Below are 17,725 nucleotides of genomic sequence, written 5' to 3' on the forward strand. Positions count from 1 at the left end.
GACAGAAGTGCCACGAGAGGAATCTCATCAGTCCTGGGTGAGAGATCAAGGCCAGGACAGCGGGACCTGATTGGAGCTGTGGAGAGGTGGTTGAGTACTGGAAGACGGGACGTCATCTCTCTGAACAAGGGATCCCACCGCCATGGGTTTAAATCCTACCCCTGCCAGTTGCTACCCTGTCACTTCAATGATTCACTTGTCCTCTGTGAGCTTCAGTTTCCTAATCTGTCCAGTGGGGACAAGGGCAGTGTTCCTGGCAGAAGGGCGCTGTCAGGGAGTCATGAGGACAGGTGTGCTGGCGAAAGCAGCCCTCCATCATGGTGGTGGTGTTAGCAGAAGCAGAGTGAGGCTGCCTCTACGTGACCTCAGGTCACTTTCTTGCCCATCTTGGGCCGCAGTGGTCCCATTTGAGAGACAAGGAAGTGGGGCTGGATAATCCCAAAATTCCTGTTCAGCTTTGGATCCAGGTCTCTGCTGCCCTGATTGCCCATACCTCACCTTTCCTGAAATCCCAATGGAAGGAAAGCCAGGACCACACAGGAGGTGCAGAAACGCCATTTTATTGCTGGGGTGGAGGGTGAGGAGCATAGGGTGTCCTGAGTGTGAGGAGGCGCATCTGAGAGTGTCCTTGACTGGGCTCAGTTGTCACTCCTGGGGGATGGTGGCAGCACCGACCACCCGAGAGGGAGACGGTACAGAGATTCAGCCATGTCCCCGGGAACCAACCTGGAGGGAGACCCCGGTGTGAGGCATGGGCATCCCAGAGACCTTACTGGCTCCTGCGTTCACCAGGCACAGCAGCTGGAGTACCTCCCCCCAAACCCTGTGAGCCCAGAGGCTCAGGGAGGGACTGGCACCAGTGGTTTGGGGTCTTTCTCCGGCACCTGGCACTGAGCCCTCCTCATCCCCTCACCCTCCCACCCCCTCACCTTAGCAACAATGGCCAAAGTGAAAAGATTGATCAGGGCCCAAAGGAGAAAGGGCTCAGGGCTCAGTGTATGATTGCAATGGATCAGACTGAGATACAGGTCAGCTCTCTATCCATGACCAGCGTCAGAGCTCAGTCAACAACTGCAGTCAAAGCTCAGTCTGACTGTTCTGACCTCCGTCAGGAAACAGAATTAAGTGCAGTCTGAGTGTGTGACTGAAGGTCAGGACTCGGTGTGACCAACATCAGGCTTCAGTCTGCTACTAGAGAAAGAGGAGAAGCCAAGCTTTGATTCTGCTTCTCCACAGGCCCGTGTGTGTGCGCATGTGTGTGCGTGCATGTGCACACATGCACATGCATGTGTGTGCATGTGCACGTGTGTGTGTATAAGCATGTGTGTGTGTGTGTGTGTGTGTGTGTGTGTTGGAGGGGATGTTCATCCTCCCTCAGCCTAGGGCCCAGAGGCTAGCCCTCACCAGCAGGCAGACTTTGCAGCAGTTTTCCTCCTCTGTTCTATTCATTTTCGTGTTGGGGTTTATAAACTTCCTCTGAAAGAACAAATCAGTAGCAGTCCTCAGCCTCCAGCAATGGAAGGCTGAATAGAAATCAGACATGCCACTGTCCTGCGGGTCACACTTGACAGCCACGGGACCTCTTACAAGTCACTCCATCTCTCTGAGCTCAGTTAGTGCATCTGTAAAATGGGTATGATGATACTGCCCTTTAACATTAGCAGCCTAGAACCTTAAAGAATCTACACTTTTAACATTCTAGAACCCTATGTTCTTAGAAACGTTGACCTCTGGAACCTGAAACTTTATAGAGTTAAATGGGGCCCTGGGAACCATAGAGAAGTGTTTTTGTGTTTTCTACAGTTTTGTGTATCTACAATTCCCTGAGGATGTTGTTAAAATGTTAATTATTGAGCAGCAGGTCTGGGGTAGGACCTAAGAGTCTATATTTCTAAGGTGTATTCATGGGAGGTCAGTGCTGCTGGTCTGAGGACCACAGTTTGAGCATGACTCAAGTTCAGTAAATCACAGAACATGGAGGATCTTTTTTCAATAAAGCCAGATTCCCATTTGCCTTCCAGAGTGACTATTATAGAATCTTTGGAATTTGGGGCACATGGGACATTCAGTTTTTAATATGATGCTCATGGATCTGAACTAAGGTATGTATATTTTTCATATTTAAATGAATTAAAATTGTGTTCAATGAAGAAAAATATTAGCTATAAGGCCAGCTGGCAGTCTATGGGTATGGTAAATGGTTCTAGTGTGGGACCCAGTGATTTCAGCTCATGTCAGGCCCCTGCTCACCTCCTCCCCAGGCCGGGCTGAGTAAAGGTGAGCAGGTAGCAACTGACTGGCCCAAAGGAAGTTGGACTCTCAGAAAGGAAGGTGCCAGAGAGTAGAGCCCACCAGGGAAAGTCACACCTGCCCCCACCAGTCCTGGCTCTGTACCTCCAGTCGTGGGAGACTCACCTCATAGTGTGCTGCCTGGGACAACACCTCATTCACGAGACTGATTGCAAGTCCACAACCCTGTTGAGCAGTCCAATGTACTTGGAGAGGAGAGGAAACTGATAAAGCTCAGTGAAGTTGGCAGAGCAGCCAAGCAGGAGTAGTAGGAAGAGGGTGGAAGATGCTGGAGCATCTTGAAGTCAAGTGACTTGAGCCTCTACCCAGGGAGATCGTCACTTAGAACCCCATGTTTGACAAGCAGTAGCTCATGAGACACTCCCACCATGACTACAGCCACCCCAGTAGCTCATAAGAGACTCATCACAACCCTGAGATCTCATTCATCCATCCATCCACTGATCTATCCAGTTATCCATTCTTCCACCCATCCATTCTTCTATCCATCCATCCATTCTTCCATCCATCCAGTCATCCATTCACGGCAATCCACTCCAGCACTCTTGCCTGGAAAATCCCTTGGACAGAGGAGCCTGATAGGGTACAGTCCATGGGGTCTCAAAGAGTCGGACACGACTGAGCAACTTTACTTTCACTTTCAAATATGTGCTCAGAACCAAGCCTGACTGGGGACACAGTGATGAGCAAAGCACAAGCAACTCCTGGTACCTAAATACTGTGTTGGCTAAAAGGTTCATTTGCAGTTTTCTGTTGACAGCTTATGGAAAACCCAAAAGACTTTTTGGCCAACCCAATATTAAACATGTTTTCCTAAGGCTGGCTCCTTTCCACTTTTGGCTCTCAGCATCACTGTCACCTCCTAAGGGCAGCCCTTGTGACTGTCTAAAGGATGGCTTTGTGTCATAGCTCCCTGTTAGGTGTGCTATTCTGCCCAGGGATGATTGCAATTGAATATTTCCCTTGTGGGCTCTTTATTGCTGGACTGAATGCTCGCCTGTCTACGTTTCCCTCCAGAGACTAAGTTCCACGAAAACAAGCAACTTGCAGGCAATCACCAGCAAATTCTCCAGAGCTCTCAGTATGGTGCCTGCCTGGCATGGAGCAGACGCTCCACACATTTTTGGTTGGAGGAAAGAATGGAGTAAGCATGCGATTGAATATATAATAACAACTTGTGACAAGTAGAATCTTAAGCAAGTGAAGAGGAGGAACCTTGTTTCAGACCCTAAACGATGTGACATACATGGAAATGGGATGCAGGAAAGGTGCCTTAGGTGCCTGAGCAGCCCATGCACAGGTCTTGAGTGAAAGGAGTCTTGTCTGAGGCACAGAGCAAAAGCTAGCATCTCTAGAGCAGAGAGGGCAAGGTGTGGATCTAGACCAGGCAGAACCCAGATGACCCTGGGAGGACCTGAGATTCCACCCAAAGTAGAGAGAAAAGCCCCCAGAAGGTTTGGAGCAGCAGAGTGGAATGCCATTTTGCAGATACAGACGCTGAGACCCGGAAGGCAGAATGGTTTCCCTGCCATGATAGACGAGGCAGTGTCCAGCAGGGCTCAGGCACTTGGACTTACATCTCAGTCTTTCCAAATGATGGTAGGCTGCAGAGCTTGTCTTTGGTTCTGGGGGTCTTTAGGCAATCAGTGATCAGATCCCTTGTTCAGACAGGATGAACTGACCTCTGCTCATGGCTCAGCATTGTTCTCTGCCAAGGACAATCTATCCCAGCCTTCAGCTTCCAGACCATTTCTCCTCTCCCAGCCAAGACCAGGATCAGTCTTTCTCTTTCCACCCTCTTCCCTGGGCTAATCATGCTCTATCAAGCACACAGTTTAAGACGTAGATTTGATGGGATACCGGAGATCAGTGATTTAAATGAAGATGATTCAGTTTTCAAGATCTCATTTTGGGAATTTCCCAGTGTGTGGAGATGATTTGGAGGCAATCTGAATTAGAGCCCATAGTAGGCATTTACTACTTCTCTTGCCCTTCCTAAACTAGAGGCAAGAAGCTAAACACAGTGAATTATTATTATTATCATTAGTATTATTGAGGGACATTATGTATTTATGAGAAGGGTCCGTTCTTCAAGTAGACAAAACAATGTTAAATGTGCAAGCATCTAACAACAGAGCTTCAAAAAACATGATGCAAAAACAGATAATGTTGAAAGGTGAAATACACCAATTCTCACTTATGGTTAGAGAGGTCAACACTCCTGTCTCAGTAAGGGGAAGAACCAAGACAGAAAGACAGCATGGATATTATTATTACTGAGAGCTTAGTATGTGCCCAGCTGCATGCTAAACACTCGCATTTTCTCATTTGGACAACACAGGAGGCTATGTTCAGTTCAGTTCAGTTCAGTCACTCAGTCGTGTCCGACTCTTTGCAATCCCATGGACTGCAGCACGCCAGGCCTCCCTGTCCATCATCAACTTCCGGAGTTTACCCAAACCCATGTCCATTGAGTTGGTGATGCCATCCAACCATCTCATCCTCTGTCATCCCCTCCCCCTGTCTGCAATCTTTCCCAGCATCACGGTCCTTTCAAATGAGTCAATTCTTCACACCAGGTGGCAAAGGTATTGGAGTTTCAACTTCAACATCAATCCTTCCAATGAACACCCAGGACTGATCTCCTTTAGAATGGACTGGTTGGATCTTCTTGCAGTCCAAGGGACTATCAAGAGTCTTCTCCAACGCCACAGTTCAAAAGCATCAATTCTTGGGCACTCAGCTTTCTTTATGGTCCAACTCTCACAGCCATACATGACTACTGGAAAAACCATACCCTCGACTAGACAGACCTTTGTTGGCAAAATAATGTCTCTCCTTTATAATATGCTGTCTAGGTTGTCATAACTTTCCTTCCAAGGAGTAAGCGTCTTTTAATTTCATGGCTGCAGTCACCATCTGCAGTAATTTTGGAGCCCAAAAAAATAAAGTCAGCCACTGTTTCCCCATCTATTTCCCATGAAGTGATGGAACCAGATGTCATGATCTTAGTTTTCTGAATGTTGAGCTTTAAACAAAATTTTTCACTCTCCTCTTTCACTTTCGTCAAGAGGCTCTTTAGTTCTCCTTCACTTTCTGCCATAAGGGTGGCATATCTGAAGTTATTGATATTTCTCCCGGCAAGCTTGATTCCAGCTTGTGCTTCATCCAGCCCAGCGTTTCTCATGATGTACTCTGTATATAAGTTAAATAAGCAGGAGGCTATGAGTTAGGTATTATTACCATCCTCAGTTTACAGATGTGAAAACTGAAGCTTCTAGAGGCTAAATTGATTCCAAAACCACAAGTTAGTGGCAAAGCTAGTTTGACTCCAGAGTCTGACCTCTTCTTTACCATACTCTGCTCCCTCCCAGGTAAGGGATAGGGCTGAAATTAAGGTTCCCAACCCCTCTGAGCTCCCCGCTCTGCTGACATGTGTGGACTTGACCTGCCCAGCATGGTGAGTGAGATGTTGCTTTGGTCATTTCTGCATTCTGCCATGACTACCGTAGAGACACCAGTATCATCAGTTTCAATGCTGACAGTAAACTGGAGGACAAAGTTGAGGCCCAGGTGGACAATCTCACCCAAAAGATGCCTGTAGGAAGTAAGATTTACAGTGAACAGAGATGGAGAAGTCCCTTCATGTTGCCCACTTTAGTCCCTCTCTTGTATGGACATTATATGGGATGTCTATTGACAAGGACAGGGAAGCCTGTCCACGAGGTCACAAAGAGTCTGACAGGACTTAGTGACTGAACAACAAATGGACAATGTCAATATTGTCTTTATTCTTTATGGAATCAACATTCTTACATTAGGAATTTCTTCTCCGGGTTATAAAGTTTTGGCTCATGTGAAATTTCTGTAGAGTATCACACCAATGAATAAAAAAAAAAATAAGAGTTAACACTTCTTAAGCAAAATGTTACATTATATATTTACAAAAAGTATTTTACCTGTGTTAATCCATTTAATCTCGACAGCAATACCATGAAAAAAAGCACTGTCATTATCTCTGTTTTCAGAGTGAGGAAACATGTGGTATAGAAAAGTTTAGGAACTATCTCAAGATCTCATCACTAATGAATGATGAAGTCATAGCGTACTTTTACACATCCTCATTTTCCTATCTCTTTGGATCTTCAAAGTAATTAAAATACTTAGAAATCATATTTTATACGTAATTTTCAGATGATCTTCATTACATAATGTACACTGCTATATGGCCCATATTAGTCACTGCTATTTAAAGAGAATCTTGAGAGACAAATGGTGCTGGAGGAAACTTTGCCAAAGAGTTACACATTCACATCTTCTCAATTCTCAAACTTTCTAATTAGATAAGTGTTATAACTTTGGAAATATATTTCATGGAGGATATTTTTTAACAGAGATTTGGTTATGGGCAAAGTTTCTGAGAACATTTTAAAGGTTGGATTTAGGAACTGCAAAGACCTCCTTATTTTACAGATTTGGAGACTAAGGCAGCGGCTGAAAAGTGCCTGATCCCAGGTTGGAGATCTATTGGCCATACCGCACTGCCTCCCCCAAACCTCGGATTCTGAGGCATACTCACGGTTTCACACTGACTTCAGCAGTGACGGGGATGCTCCGCTTCAGCGGTGTTTTCAGAAGTCGCTTCTAATGTGAGATCCAGGATATGAAGATTACTGATATTCACCCTGTGCATAAACCACATTCACCCTTGTCATTCCTCCTGACAGCCATTGCTGGGCTCTTCTCTATGCCAGTGTTGTGCTGAGCATTTGAGCCTCATGGACCTTGCCTGCTTTGGTCTCATGAGAACCCTGCTCAGGGGTTGCATTCTCTCTATTGGATGGTATGGCAGACTGAGGATCAGACAGCTGTGATTTCCCTCAAGACTCCAAGGGTGAATATGTGCCAGAGCCAGCATGTTTATTTAAAATTGATACATAGGTGCTTTACAATGTTGTGTTAGGTTCAGGTGTGGGCTTCCATGGTAGCTCAGAGAGTAAAGAATCTGCTTGCAATGCCAGAGACCTGGGTTTGATCCCTGGGTCAGGAAGATTCCCTGGATAAAGAAATAGCAACCCACTCCAGTATTCTTTCCTAGAGATTTCACGGACAGAGGAGCCTGGTGGGCTACAGTCCATGGCGTCACAAAGACTTAGACACGACTGAGAGACTAACACTTTCACTTCTCATTAGGTTCAGGTGTGCAGCAAAGTGACTCAGATATATCGATATAGGTATAGAGGTATTTTTATTTCAGATTCTTTTCCCTTATAGGTTATTACAAAATATGGAGTATAGTTCCCTGTGCTATATAGTAGGTCCTTGTTAGTTCTCTATTGTATATATAGTAGTGTGTATATATTTAGCCTATCCCTTCTCCAGCAGATCTTCTCTACCAAAGAATCGAACTGGGGTCTCCTGCATTGCTGGTGGATTCTTAACCAGCTGAGCTACCAGGGAAGCCCTCTGCAAGAACACACAAGGTGTATTCATCTTTCTATCTTTGACATTAAAATTATGTCCCCAAGAGATGAATTCTATTTTCTAGGACAAATATCTCCAAATGAACAATCAACTCACCCTATAAGCCTGTTCACTACTTTTAAAATTCCAGAAATGAATTCTTCCAACAAGTTCTTAGTATCCTCAGTCGTCTCCTGGGCCTCCTCAGCAGTATTGGATTCCTGGGGCAACATGAAATCAGTCTTCAATTGCTGAAAGACAGCTGCAAAAACAGTCTCCATTTAGTGTGGAACACAAATTATGAAGCAGCTCCTAGGTACCAGGTACTAAATGAGACTATTTGCCTATGTCATTTCATTTAATCTTTGTAATAACTCCACCAGAATAGGTATTACTATTATCTGCACTTTCAGATGAGGAAATAAAAGATCAAAAGTTTAAGAAATGGATCAAAATCACACAGATAGGAGACCTTGTTCTCTCTACGCTGCCTTCACGCTAATGCACACTCAGTATTTATCAACAAAGCAATCAACTAACTGAGCAGGCAATAGGTGTTGATTGCACATTGGCTTCTAGTAATGAAGCACTAATGAGCTGGTCATACAAACAAAGTAAACTTAGAATAGAACAAGAAATGGAAAGTCAAGAACCAAAGAAAATATATGGATCTAAATTATGAAAGTGGTAAATTGGGGTCCCTGGATGACAGCTTTGCATAAAGCCTCGAAAGAGATGACTCATAGAGGAGAACAAACAAGGACAGAGAGTCCTAATGGACAGAGAAAAGAGGGATTTGATAAGGGAAGTGACTTGGCCAAGGTAGAAAGGTACATTTGAAAAGTATTAAGAAAACCTCTGTAGAAAATACTTTGAGTGAGAAACAACAAGGAAACAACTAGCTCAAAGAATAATAAAAGGCTGCAAGAAAAAGTATATAATCAAAGTACTGTAATGTGGCTCTGCAATGGACAGTACTTAGTTAAAATGATGCAGAGATGGAAACTACATCTGGTCCCTTAACTTATTAGGTGACTTTGATGCAGATATTTCTGCTTCTGAGCTCAGTTTTAACAGCAATGAAATTGGAATGTGGGTCCCTCCTGTGTCTTTAAAGTTGCCAGGCTTCCCTGGTGGCTCAGATGGTAAAGAATCTGCCTGCAATTCAGAAGACCTGTGTTCAGTCTCTGGGTTGGGAAGATCCCCTAGAGAAGGAAATGGCAACCCACTCCAGTACTCTTGCCTGGAAATTCCATGGACAGAGGAGCCCAGCAGGCTACACTCCATGGGATCGCATAGATCCGGACATGACTGAGCGACTATCACTCAGTCACTCTAAAGCCCTGGTAAGTTTTGAAGGGCAGTCATTTTCAGAAGTGAGCTTCTCCTATAAAGAATGCTTAGCAATGTGTAGTAATGTTTCCAAAAAGTGAAAAGAAGACCAAGTTCTTTCACGAAATCAGAATTACAAGGAAATATGATTAACTAAAAAGGCAGGTAATTTTAAAGCTACCTAGGCTAGGTGGGAATCCCTTTCCAATTAGTTAATACAAATTACTAAGAAAATTGAATGATGCAGCAGAAGATGTGACACAAATTAAATAAATATTTAAGTTACAATACATAAATGGCTAAGAAAATATGAAAAACATGGGTGAATTCTTTCATACTTAGAGAAATGCTGAGATGAATTATAACCTTACATCTGTGAGACTGGAAAAAAATTCAGTTGACCAAACTGGTGCTGCCAGGGAAGTAGAAAAAAAAGATACTCTCATAGATGATTGGAGAAACTATTAACATAGGGGATTATTTGTCAATATGTGCTGTAATTTAAAATATGCATAACTTTTGAACTTTTGAAATGTCACTTTTAGGAATTTATCCTATGAATATATTAGGAAAGTTTACCACAATATACGATGCAAATTGATATTCAGTTAAGAAATACCTGTTTCCAGAAAAGTAATGAACAAATGAACCCGGAACCAGTTAGTCACCTCTCTTAGATGGGGAAACAGTGGAAACAGTGGCAGACTACTTTTTTGGGCTCCAAAATCACTGCAGATGGTGATTGCAGCCACGAAATTAAAAGACGCTTAGTCCTTGGAAGGAAAGTTATGACCAACTTAGATAGCATATTGAAAAGCAGACACATTACTTTGCCAACAAAGGTCCATCTAATCAAGGCTATAGTTTTTCCAGTGGTCATGTATGGATGTGAGAGTTGGACTGTGAAGAAAGCTGAGCACTGAAGAATTGATGCTTTTGAACTGTGGTGTTGGAGAAGACTCTTGAGAGTCCCTTGGACTGCAAGGAGATCCAACCAGTCCATTCTAAAGAACAGTCCTGCATGTTCTTTGGAAGGAATGATGCTAAAACTGAAAGTCCAGTACTTTGGCCACCTCATGTGAAGAGTTGACTCATTGGAAAAGACTCTGATGCTGGGAGGGATTGGGGGCAGGAGGAGAAGTGGACGACAGAGGATGAGATGGCTAGATGGCATCACTGACCCGATGGAGATGAGTTTGAGTGAACTCTGGGAGTTGGTGATGGACAGGGAGGCCTGGCGTGCTGCAATTCATGGGGTCGCAAAGAGTCGTACACGACTGAGCACCTGAACTGAACTGAACATAAGTAACAGCCCCTGCTGGCAGCCTTGGGTAATACAGGCATAGTATTTAGGAAGCAAGCTCCTAGGTGCCACTGATCATCCATTGTTGACTCATTGTTGATCATCCAATGTTGATCATCACATTGTTGTACAGTCAAGGTTGTCAAGTCCTTTCTCAACACCAGATTTCAGCTTCCTCAGAACATCTTTGCCAAGATTGTCAAGAAGAGATGCTGAGGTCCCGGCAAGCAGGCCACACAAGAGAATAAGTCTCCAAAGCTGAAACATCTCGTCCTGACACCTGGACAGTCATGGGAGGATCAGGACTGAGAATTACCCACAGGGAAACGGGATCTCAGATGAGCACCTATCACTCTTACACTCAGCAGTCCTTGAAGATAGATGTGGTTATCTCCTCTCTTACAGACGGGCAGCCCAGGTCAGAAAGCCAGAGAAACTTACTTGCCCAGAGACAAACAACCAGTGGATGAAGGAGCTACCATGTGATAAGTCACACTTGACTCCAGGTCAGTTCTCTTTACTAAACGTCCTTTGCACATGCTGGTTCCTCTGCCTGGAACATTTTCCTCTTCTTTTCATTTTTAGCTGAGTCCCTTCTTACTGATTTTCCAGCTTCAGTAAGACATCATGTCCTCTAGATCTCTCCCCAAACTCTAAGTTAGGGGGCCCCTCTCCACCATCTTGCTGCCTTCATTCACTGTTCACAGCCCTGGGTACCAATTAGTGACAACTTTGCTCCCTTTCCCACCAGGATGTGAATTCTTTAGAGGAGGGACTGTGACTTATTTCATGGTTGAATTCCCAACTCCTAGTAGAAAACTTGTACCTAATACAGTACAACAAAATAAAGTTAGCTGAATAAAAGTGTGAACAGATAAATGGGCACCTTATCATGATGCTGCATTCGTCATCAATTTGACACTCCTCCTAATTAAATCTATTTCTTAATTTTCTCTATTCAAAATATTAGCTAATTCAAGTGGCTCACCCCTCTGCCTCCTGCCCCCAGGGCCTTCTAAAGGGCTTCCCTGGAGGCTCAGATGGCAAAGACTGCCATGCAGGAGACCTGGGTTTGATCCCTGGGTCAGGAAGATCCCCTGGAGAAGGAAATGGAAAACCTCTGCAGTATTCTTGCCTGGAGAAATCCATGGATAGATGAGCCTGGTGGGCTACTGGCCATGGGGTCCCAAAGAGTAGAGCACGATTGAGGGACTAACACTTTCATTTTCATCCCTATGCCTCTCGTCCCCAAAACCTTCTGTAGGCCTCCATGCCGAGTGACATTAACAGGGGAACCCATCAGTCACAGGTTTGAAGAAAAATATTTAAAAAGTCCTTGCTTCTCTACATGGCCTCCTGGAATTCTGGTGGGTGCTGAGGGCCCTTAACTTATATTGGTGCCGATGGGGTGAGAAGCTGCCCCCAGAATCAAGCTGTGGGTGGATCCAGAGCCATCCAGAGTGAACAGAGAGACTTCCAAAGCAAAGGTCACCCAGGATACTTGAACTGGATTGCTATGGAGAGGACTTTTTGCCAAGACTAAGAGCAGGTTCCCATGGAGCTTCCAGCTACCAAGATGGTGGCCATGTGGGTGGGGGGCTGGGGTAAAAAATGAGAATGGATGAATTGGAGAATATTCTGGTAGAAGGATCCATAGTAATCATCCAGCTTAATTTTATCAGCATTTGGAAACTCAGCTTAGAGAGGGAAAGCAGCCCGCCTGTAAGACAGAGACAGAGATGGGGCTAGGCTTGTGGTCCATAGCATCAGGATGAGTGACGAGTGAAGTCATTCTTCCCAGACCTCCTTTTATGTCTGAGCACTCTCCATAATATCCCTCCCAGTGAAACCAGTCTTGGGACAAATGTTTGCAATAACAGGTTGCTTCACCCTCCCCATCTGCCCACTCCATTTAGTCAGTAGAGTTTCTCCTGAGAGTGAATATAGTCTGCCTCCATATATATCCTCATATATGTGGTATCTCTCTGCACACTTGCCCCCAGCCCCTCTACTGTCAGTGCAGCTACCAGAAGTTAAAGCTCTCACCTTAAACCAAAGTCCCCATCATGGCCCCTGTGTCATCTACTCACTGCCACCCCAAACTCACCTACCTCTCTCTCCATGGCCCTATTGTCTTCCTTCTTTTCCAGAAAAATACCAACATCATTGCTGGCTTTGCCCTCTGCACAGACCATTCCCTCTTTATAGAACTCTGCTCTTGAAGCCAGTGTGAGTTTGGTCCTGCCATTCAAACTCACAGTAAGTCCTGACTTAACACTTATAAGTCCTGATACAACACATTAAGACTTACATCACCTCGTCCCTTTAGACGACAACCCCAGGGTCAACTAACCACATCGGAAACATAAAAGACATCAAAGCCACAGGAGATCTTGGAGTTCCACTTAACCTCCTAGCTGGGAAGACTAGGGAGCTTATGGTCCAGAGAAGGAGAAGGTCGCATCCAAAACTCCATGTGAATTAACGAAACTTATTCTCCTCTTCCATTTGATATCTTTTAGGCTTGTTGAAATTTTCTGCTTGGTAATACCTTTTTATTTTTATTTTTTCTTTTTAATATAAATCTATTTATTTTCATTGGTGGTCAATTATTTTAAAACAAAAGATTAAATAAAATTATCTAAAGTTTGTTTAAACTACAGATGCCTGAGCTCCTCTCTAGATATTCAGGGTCAGGGGCTCTGGGATGGCTGGCCAGAAAAGGAAGCAACTGAACTAGGGTGGCTCAAAGGTACTTTTGACCTTGAGTTCTAACTGTTGTGACCCCCATGCCATCTTCTAGAAACCCACTCTGCCTAGACATGACCCTCACCACCCTTCCCAGGACTTCCTAGGTGGCTCTCATGATAAAGAATCCGCCTGCAGTGCAGGAGACCCAGATCCTATCCCTGGGTTGGGAAGTTTCCCTGGAGAAGGAAATGGCAACCCACTCTAGCATTCTTGCTTGGAGAATTCCATGGACAGAGGAGTCTTCTGGGCTACACCCCATGGCATCAAAAAGAGTTGGATATGACTGAGTGACTAACACAAGTACGCAAGTATAAGTACAGGTGGCCAAAAAAGGAAGCAACTGGACTAGGGTGGCTCAAAGGTACTTTTAACCTTGAGTTCTAAGAGCTGTGACCCCCACGCCATCCTCTGGAACCCCACTGCTGCCTAGACATGACACAACCCTAGGTTCTTATCCTGCTTCATCTTGTTTCACCTCGTCAGCAACCAGGCAGGGGTGTTACTGCACTCATTTCTTGACCGAGGAACATGAGATTCATAGGGGAAGATGACTTTCTCGACAGGAAGGGTCAGAGCTAGGGAATTCACCCAGTTCTGCATCCTCTACCACTGAGATTGGCTGTTCCTACTCTCAGCCTCTGGGGGCAGCAGCGAGTCGCACTCTTTGGCCCCAGAATCCAGAAACCAGTAGGGGCAGGCACTGCAGGTGTACTTTCACCATTGGCGCTCATGGCAACCCCCTAAGGAGGTTTGGAAGCCCCATTTTCCAGTTGAGGAAACTGAGGTTTAGGAAAGAAAGGTGACTGGCCCAGGTTTCACAAGAACAGGAACCTAGTGTTTGCATTCTCAGGGAAGGACTTTCACTCAGATCACGTCGAGGCCAGCTGGTGGGGCAGGAAAGTCGCACTTGAATACCGTGTTTATTCCTTGACTCTGACTGAGTTGGTTGTAATGCCTGGTGCACTGGGCCTATGTCAACCCAGAACTCCCAGCCCAGGAAGCACAGATGGGTGCCCACGTGGCATTAGGCTGGGGGCACCGGTAGAGAGCTTCGGGTCACCCAGAGTCAGCCTCCTCCGTTTACCCACCTGCACCTCAGCAGGGACCTGTAACCCTGTCCTTGACATGACTGCAGCCAGGACAAAGTAGGGATAGGGCCAGAGGCTTGGGGAGCTAGTGTTCCTCATACTGACTGTGGTCCCAGCATCAGAGCGCAGGGCAGGTGCCCAAGCCTGGACCTGGGACATAGTGGACCCCATCCAGCCAAGCCTTGGACTGGTCAGCAGACTCGCAGGTTGTCTGTGCTCAGTTCTGCAAACACTGGGTTCCTCTTTTGCTTGTTGTGGACACAGAGCTGGGGGCTGTGCTGAAGAGAGAGTTCCCGACTCAGGACCAAATGTGATGTAGTGAGCTCGGACCTGATGTTGGCCCCAGGCTTCAGCTGCCTCATTGTAAAATGACAAAACAACTCCATGCCGAGTGGCAAAATGGAAATTCAGTTCAGTTCAGTTGCTCAGTTGTGTCTGACTCTTTGCGACCCCATAGACCACAGCACGCCAGGCTTCCTGTCTATCACCAACTCTCAGAGCTTGCTCAAACTAATGTCCATCCAACCATTTCATCCTCTGATTCCCCCTCTCCTCCTGCCCTCAATCTTTCACAGCATCAAGGTCTTTTCCAATGAGTCAATTCTTCGCATCAGATGGACAAAGTGTTGGAGCTTCAGCCTTAGCATCGGCCTTTCCAATGAATATTCAGGGTTGATTTCCTTTAGGATTGACTAGTATGATCTCCTTGCAGTCCAAGGGACTCTCAAGCATCTTCTCCAACATCATAGTTCAAAAGCAAAATGGGAATTACAATACCCCAAATCTGGGGTTGGGCAGTCTGGGTTGGAATCCTCTTTTTGCCTGTTGCTAGCTGTGTGGCTGGGACAAGGAGCTTCATCTCCCCGAGCCTCAGGTCCCCTAAGTGTGAAATGGGACTAACCATGGGCCTCTCCTCCCAGGGGTGCTGCGAGAAGTGGTGGGGTAATGTGTGTAGGCCCCTGACAGACAGTTGCTACAGTGATGGTGTTGATTACAATTGTTGCTGGTGTCTGGTCACCTCACTCCCCTCTGCCTCTGGTTTCTCGTCTGTTTATGACCCCACTGCACAGGGTTATGGAGAGGCTGTAGTGGGTAGATTAAGTAGCCATTATGCTTAATCAATCGCAACTGCTTTTCCTATTTTTGCATTCACTAAAGACTAAGTGAGCTTAAATGGGTTCAGATCTACAGTATACCTATGTCCGCAAATTCTGGCACCCTTGGGTACTAATATATAGCCCTTGGCACAGTTGGTTTCTCACTCTGCCCATTTCCCTTCTGAGGCCAAGTTAGGGAGTCTTAAGTAGGACCCTGATTGACTGTAGGGCCTGGATGGAGCTTTCTGCCAAGATGCCCTGCCAGGAAGCTCCTGGGCTTGGAGGGGAGGATTGATTGGCGATGCCTTCCATAAATTCAGGAGGAGAGAGTGGAGACACTGCATGTTGGCCAGTGTAGGACCAGGTCATCTTTAAGGTCCCTACAGACAGTGTTGCCACATGCTCCTGGAGTATGGGACCCTGGGATTTGCCTGGTGCTGGAGGAAGAAGGAGACCCTGATCTGAGTTCCACACTTGGTTCTGTTAATAACCTGCTTTGTGACTCTGACCAAGACGTTCATTTTCTCCCATGATCTCCATTTCCTCTAACTGCAAAATGAACAGTGGTTCTCTGCTAGACAGCTGGCACTTCAGGGCTCTGAGAGGTGATCAGGCACATCTGGGGCTACATTGCCCCATTCCCACCAGATGGCGCACCTGGCACTCTTGCTTTGCAGGAATCCCATTCGCTCCTGGGGCACAGTGATAACTGCCCACTCTCTGAGGCCATGAGGACCAGGACCACAGGGCATCACCCCCAGGGCCTGACACGCAGATGCTCAACAATTCTATTACAGCCTGCAGAGGCATTTTTCTTTATTGCTGATGAAGGTGTACATATTTAGAAATGCATGCATTTCATTTATAACAGCACAATAAGCTTGCTTTTAGAGTCATCCTTGGGTGTGCCTCCCAGTCTTTTCCCTTGCTGGCTGTGTGACAGAAGACAAGTGCCCTAACGTCTCTGAGCTCTGTTTTTGTTGTTGCTGGTGGTGGTAGATATAAACTATAATTCTTTTTAAAAAATTTTTTAGATTAGTTGTCAGTTGCTTCATTTGCTATTATTTTCTCCCATTCGGAAGGCTGTCTTTTCACTTTGCTTATATTTTCCTTTGTTGTGCAGAAGCTTTTAATTTTAATTAGGTCCCATTTGTTTATTTTTGCTTTTATTTCCAGAATTCTGGGAGGTGGATCATAGAGGATCCTGCTGTGGTTTATGTCGGAGAGTGTTTTGCCTATGTTCTCTTCTAGGAGTTTTATAGTTTCTGGTCTTTACATTTAGATCTTTAATCCATTTTGAGTTTATCTTTGTGTGTGGTGTTAGAAAGTGATCTAGTTTCATTCTTTTACAAGTGGTTGGCCAGTTTTCCCAGCACCACTTGTTAAAGAGATTGTCTTTACTCCATTGTATATTCTTGCCTCCTTTGTCAAAGATAAGGTGTCCATATGTGTGTGGATTTATCTCTGGGCTTTCTATTTTGTTCCATTGATCTATATTTTTGTCTTTGTGCCAATACCATACTGTCTTGATGACTGTGGCTTTGTAGTAGAGCCTGAAGTCAGGCAAGTTGATTCCTCCAGTTCCATTCTTCTTTCTCAAGATTGCTTTGGCTATTCATGGTTTTTTGTATTTCCATACAAATCTTGAAATTATTTGTTCTAATTCTGTGAAAAATATCGCTGGAAGCTTGATAGGGATTGCATTGAATTTGTAAATTGCTTTGGGTACATCACTCATTATCAGAGAAATGCAAATCAAAACCACAATGAGGTACCACTTCACACCAGTCAGAATGTCTGCGATCCAAAAATCTGCAAGCAATAAATGCTGGAGAGGGTGTGGAGAGAAGGGAACCCTCCTACACTGTTGGTGGGAATGCAAACTAGTACAGCCACTATGGAGAACAGAGTGGAGATTCCTTAAAAAATTGCAAATAGAAATGCCTTATGACCCAGCAATCCCACTGCTGGGCATACACACGGAGGAAACCAGAATTGAAAGAGACACATGTACCCCAATGTTCATCGCAGCATTGTTTATAATAGCCAGGACATGGAAACAACCTAGATGTACATCAGCAGATGAATGGATAAGAAAGCTGTGGTACATATACACAATGGAGTATTACTCAGTTGTTAAAAAGAATACATTTGAATCAGTTCTAATGAGATGGATGAAACTGGAGCCTATTATACAGAGTGAAGTAAGCCAGAAAGAAAAACACCAATACAGTATACTGACACATATATATGGAATTTAGAAAGATGGCAATGATGACCCTGAATGCAGGACAGCAAAAAGACACAGATGTGTATAGTGGACTTTTGGACTCAGTGGGAGAGGGAGAGGGTGAGATGATTTGGGAGAATGGCATTGAAAC

The 17,725-nt window shown here is 45.0% G+C and overlaps 1 long non-coding RNA gene across 1 annotated transcript; it reads right to left on the reverse strand.

Annotated features, from left to right (window-relative positions):
• Positions 1 to 541: 541 nt before the first annotated feature.
• LOC120868728 lies at positions 542 to 1,451 on the reverse strand. Its single transcript, XR_005722302.1, has 2 exons — positions 1,405 to 1,451; positions 542 to 726 (listed from the first exon to the last, which is right to left on the reverse strand). It is a non-coding gene; the product is annotated as an uncharacterized LOC120868728 (long non-coding RNA).
• Between the last annotated feature and the right edge of the window lie 16,274 nt (positions 1,452 to 17,725).

The sequence above is a fragment of the Oryx dammah genome, unplaced genomic scaffold (assembly GCF_014754425.2).
Source record: "Oryx dammah isolate SB20612 unplaced genomic scaffold, SCBI_Odam_1.1 HiC_scaffold_10, whole genome shotgun sequence".
Taxonomy (NCBI): Eukaryota; Metazoa; Chordata; class Mammalia; order Artiodactyla; family Bovidae; genus Oryx; species Oryx dammah.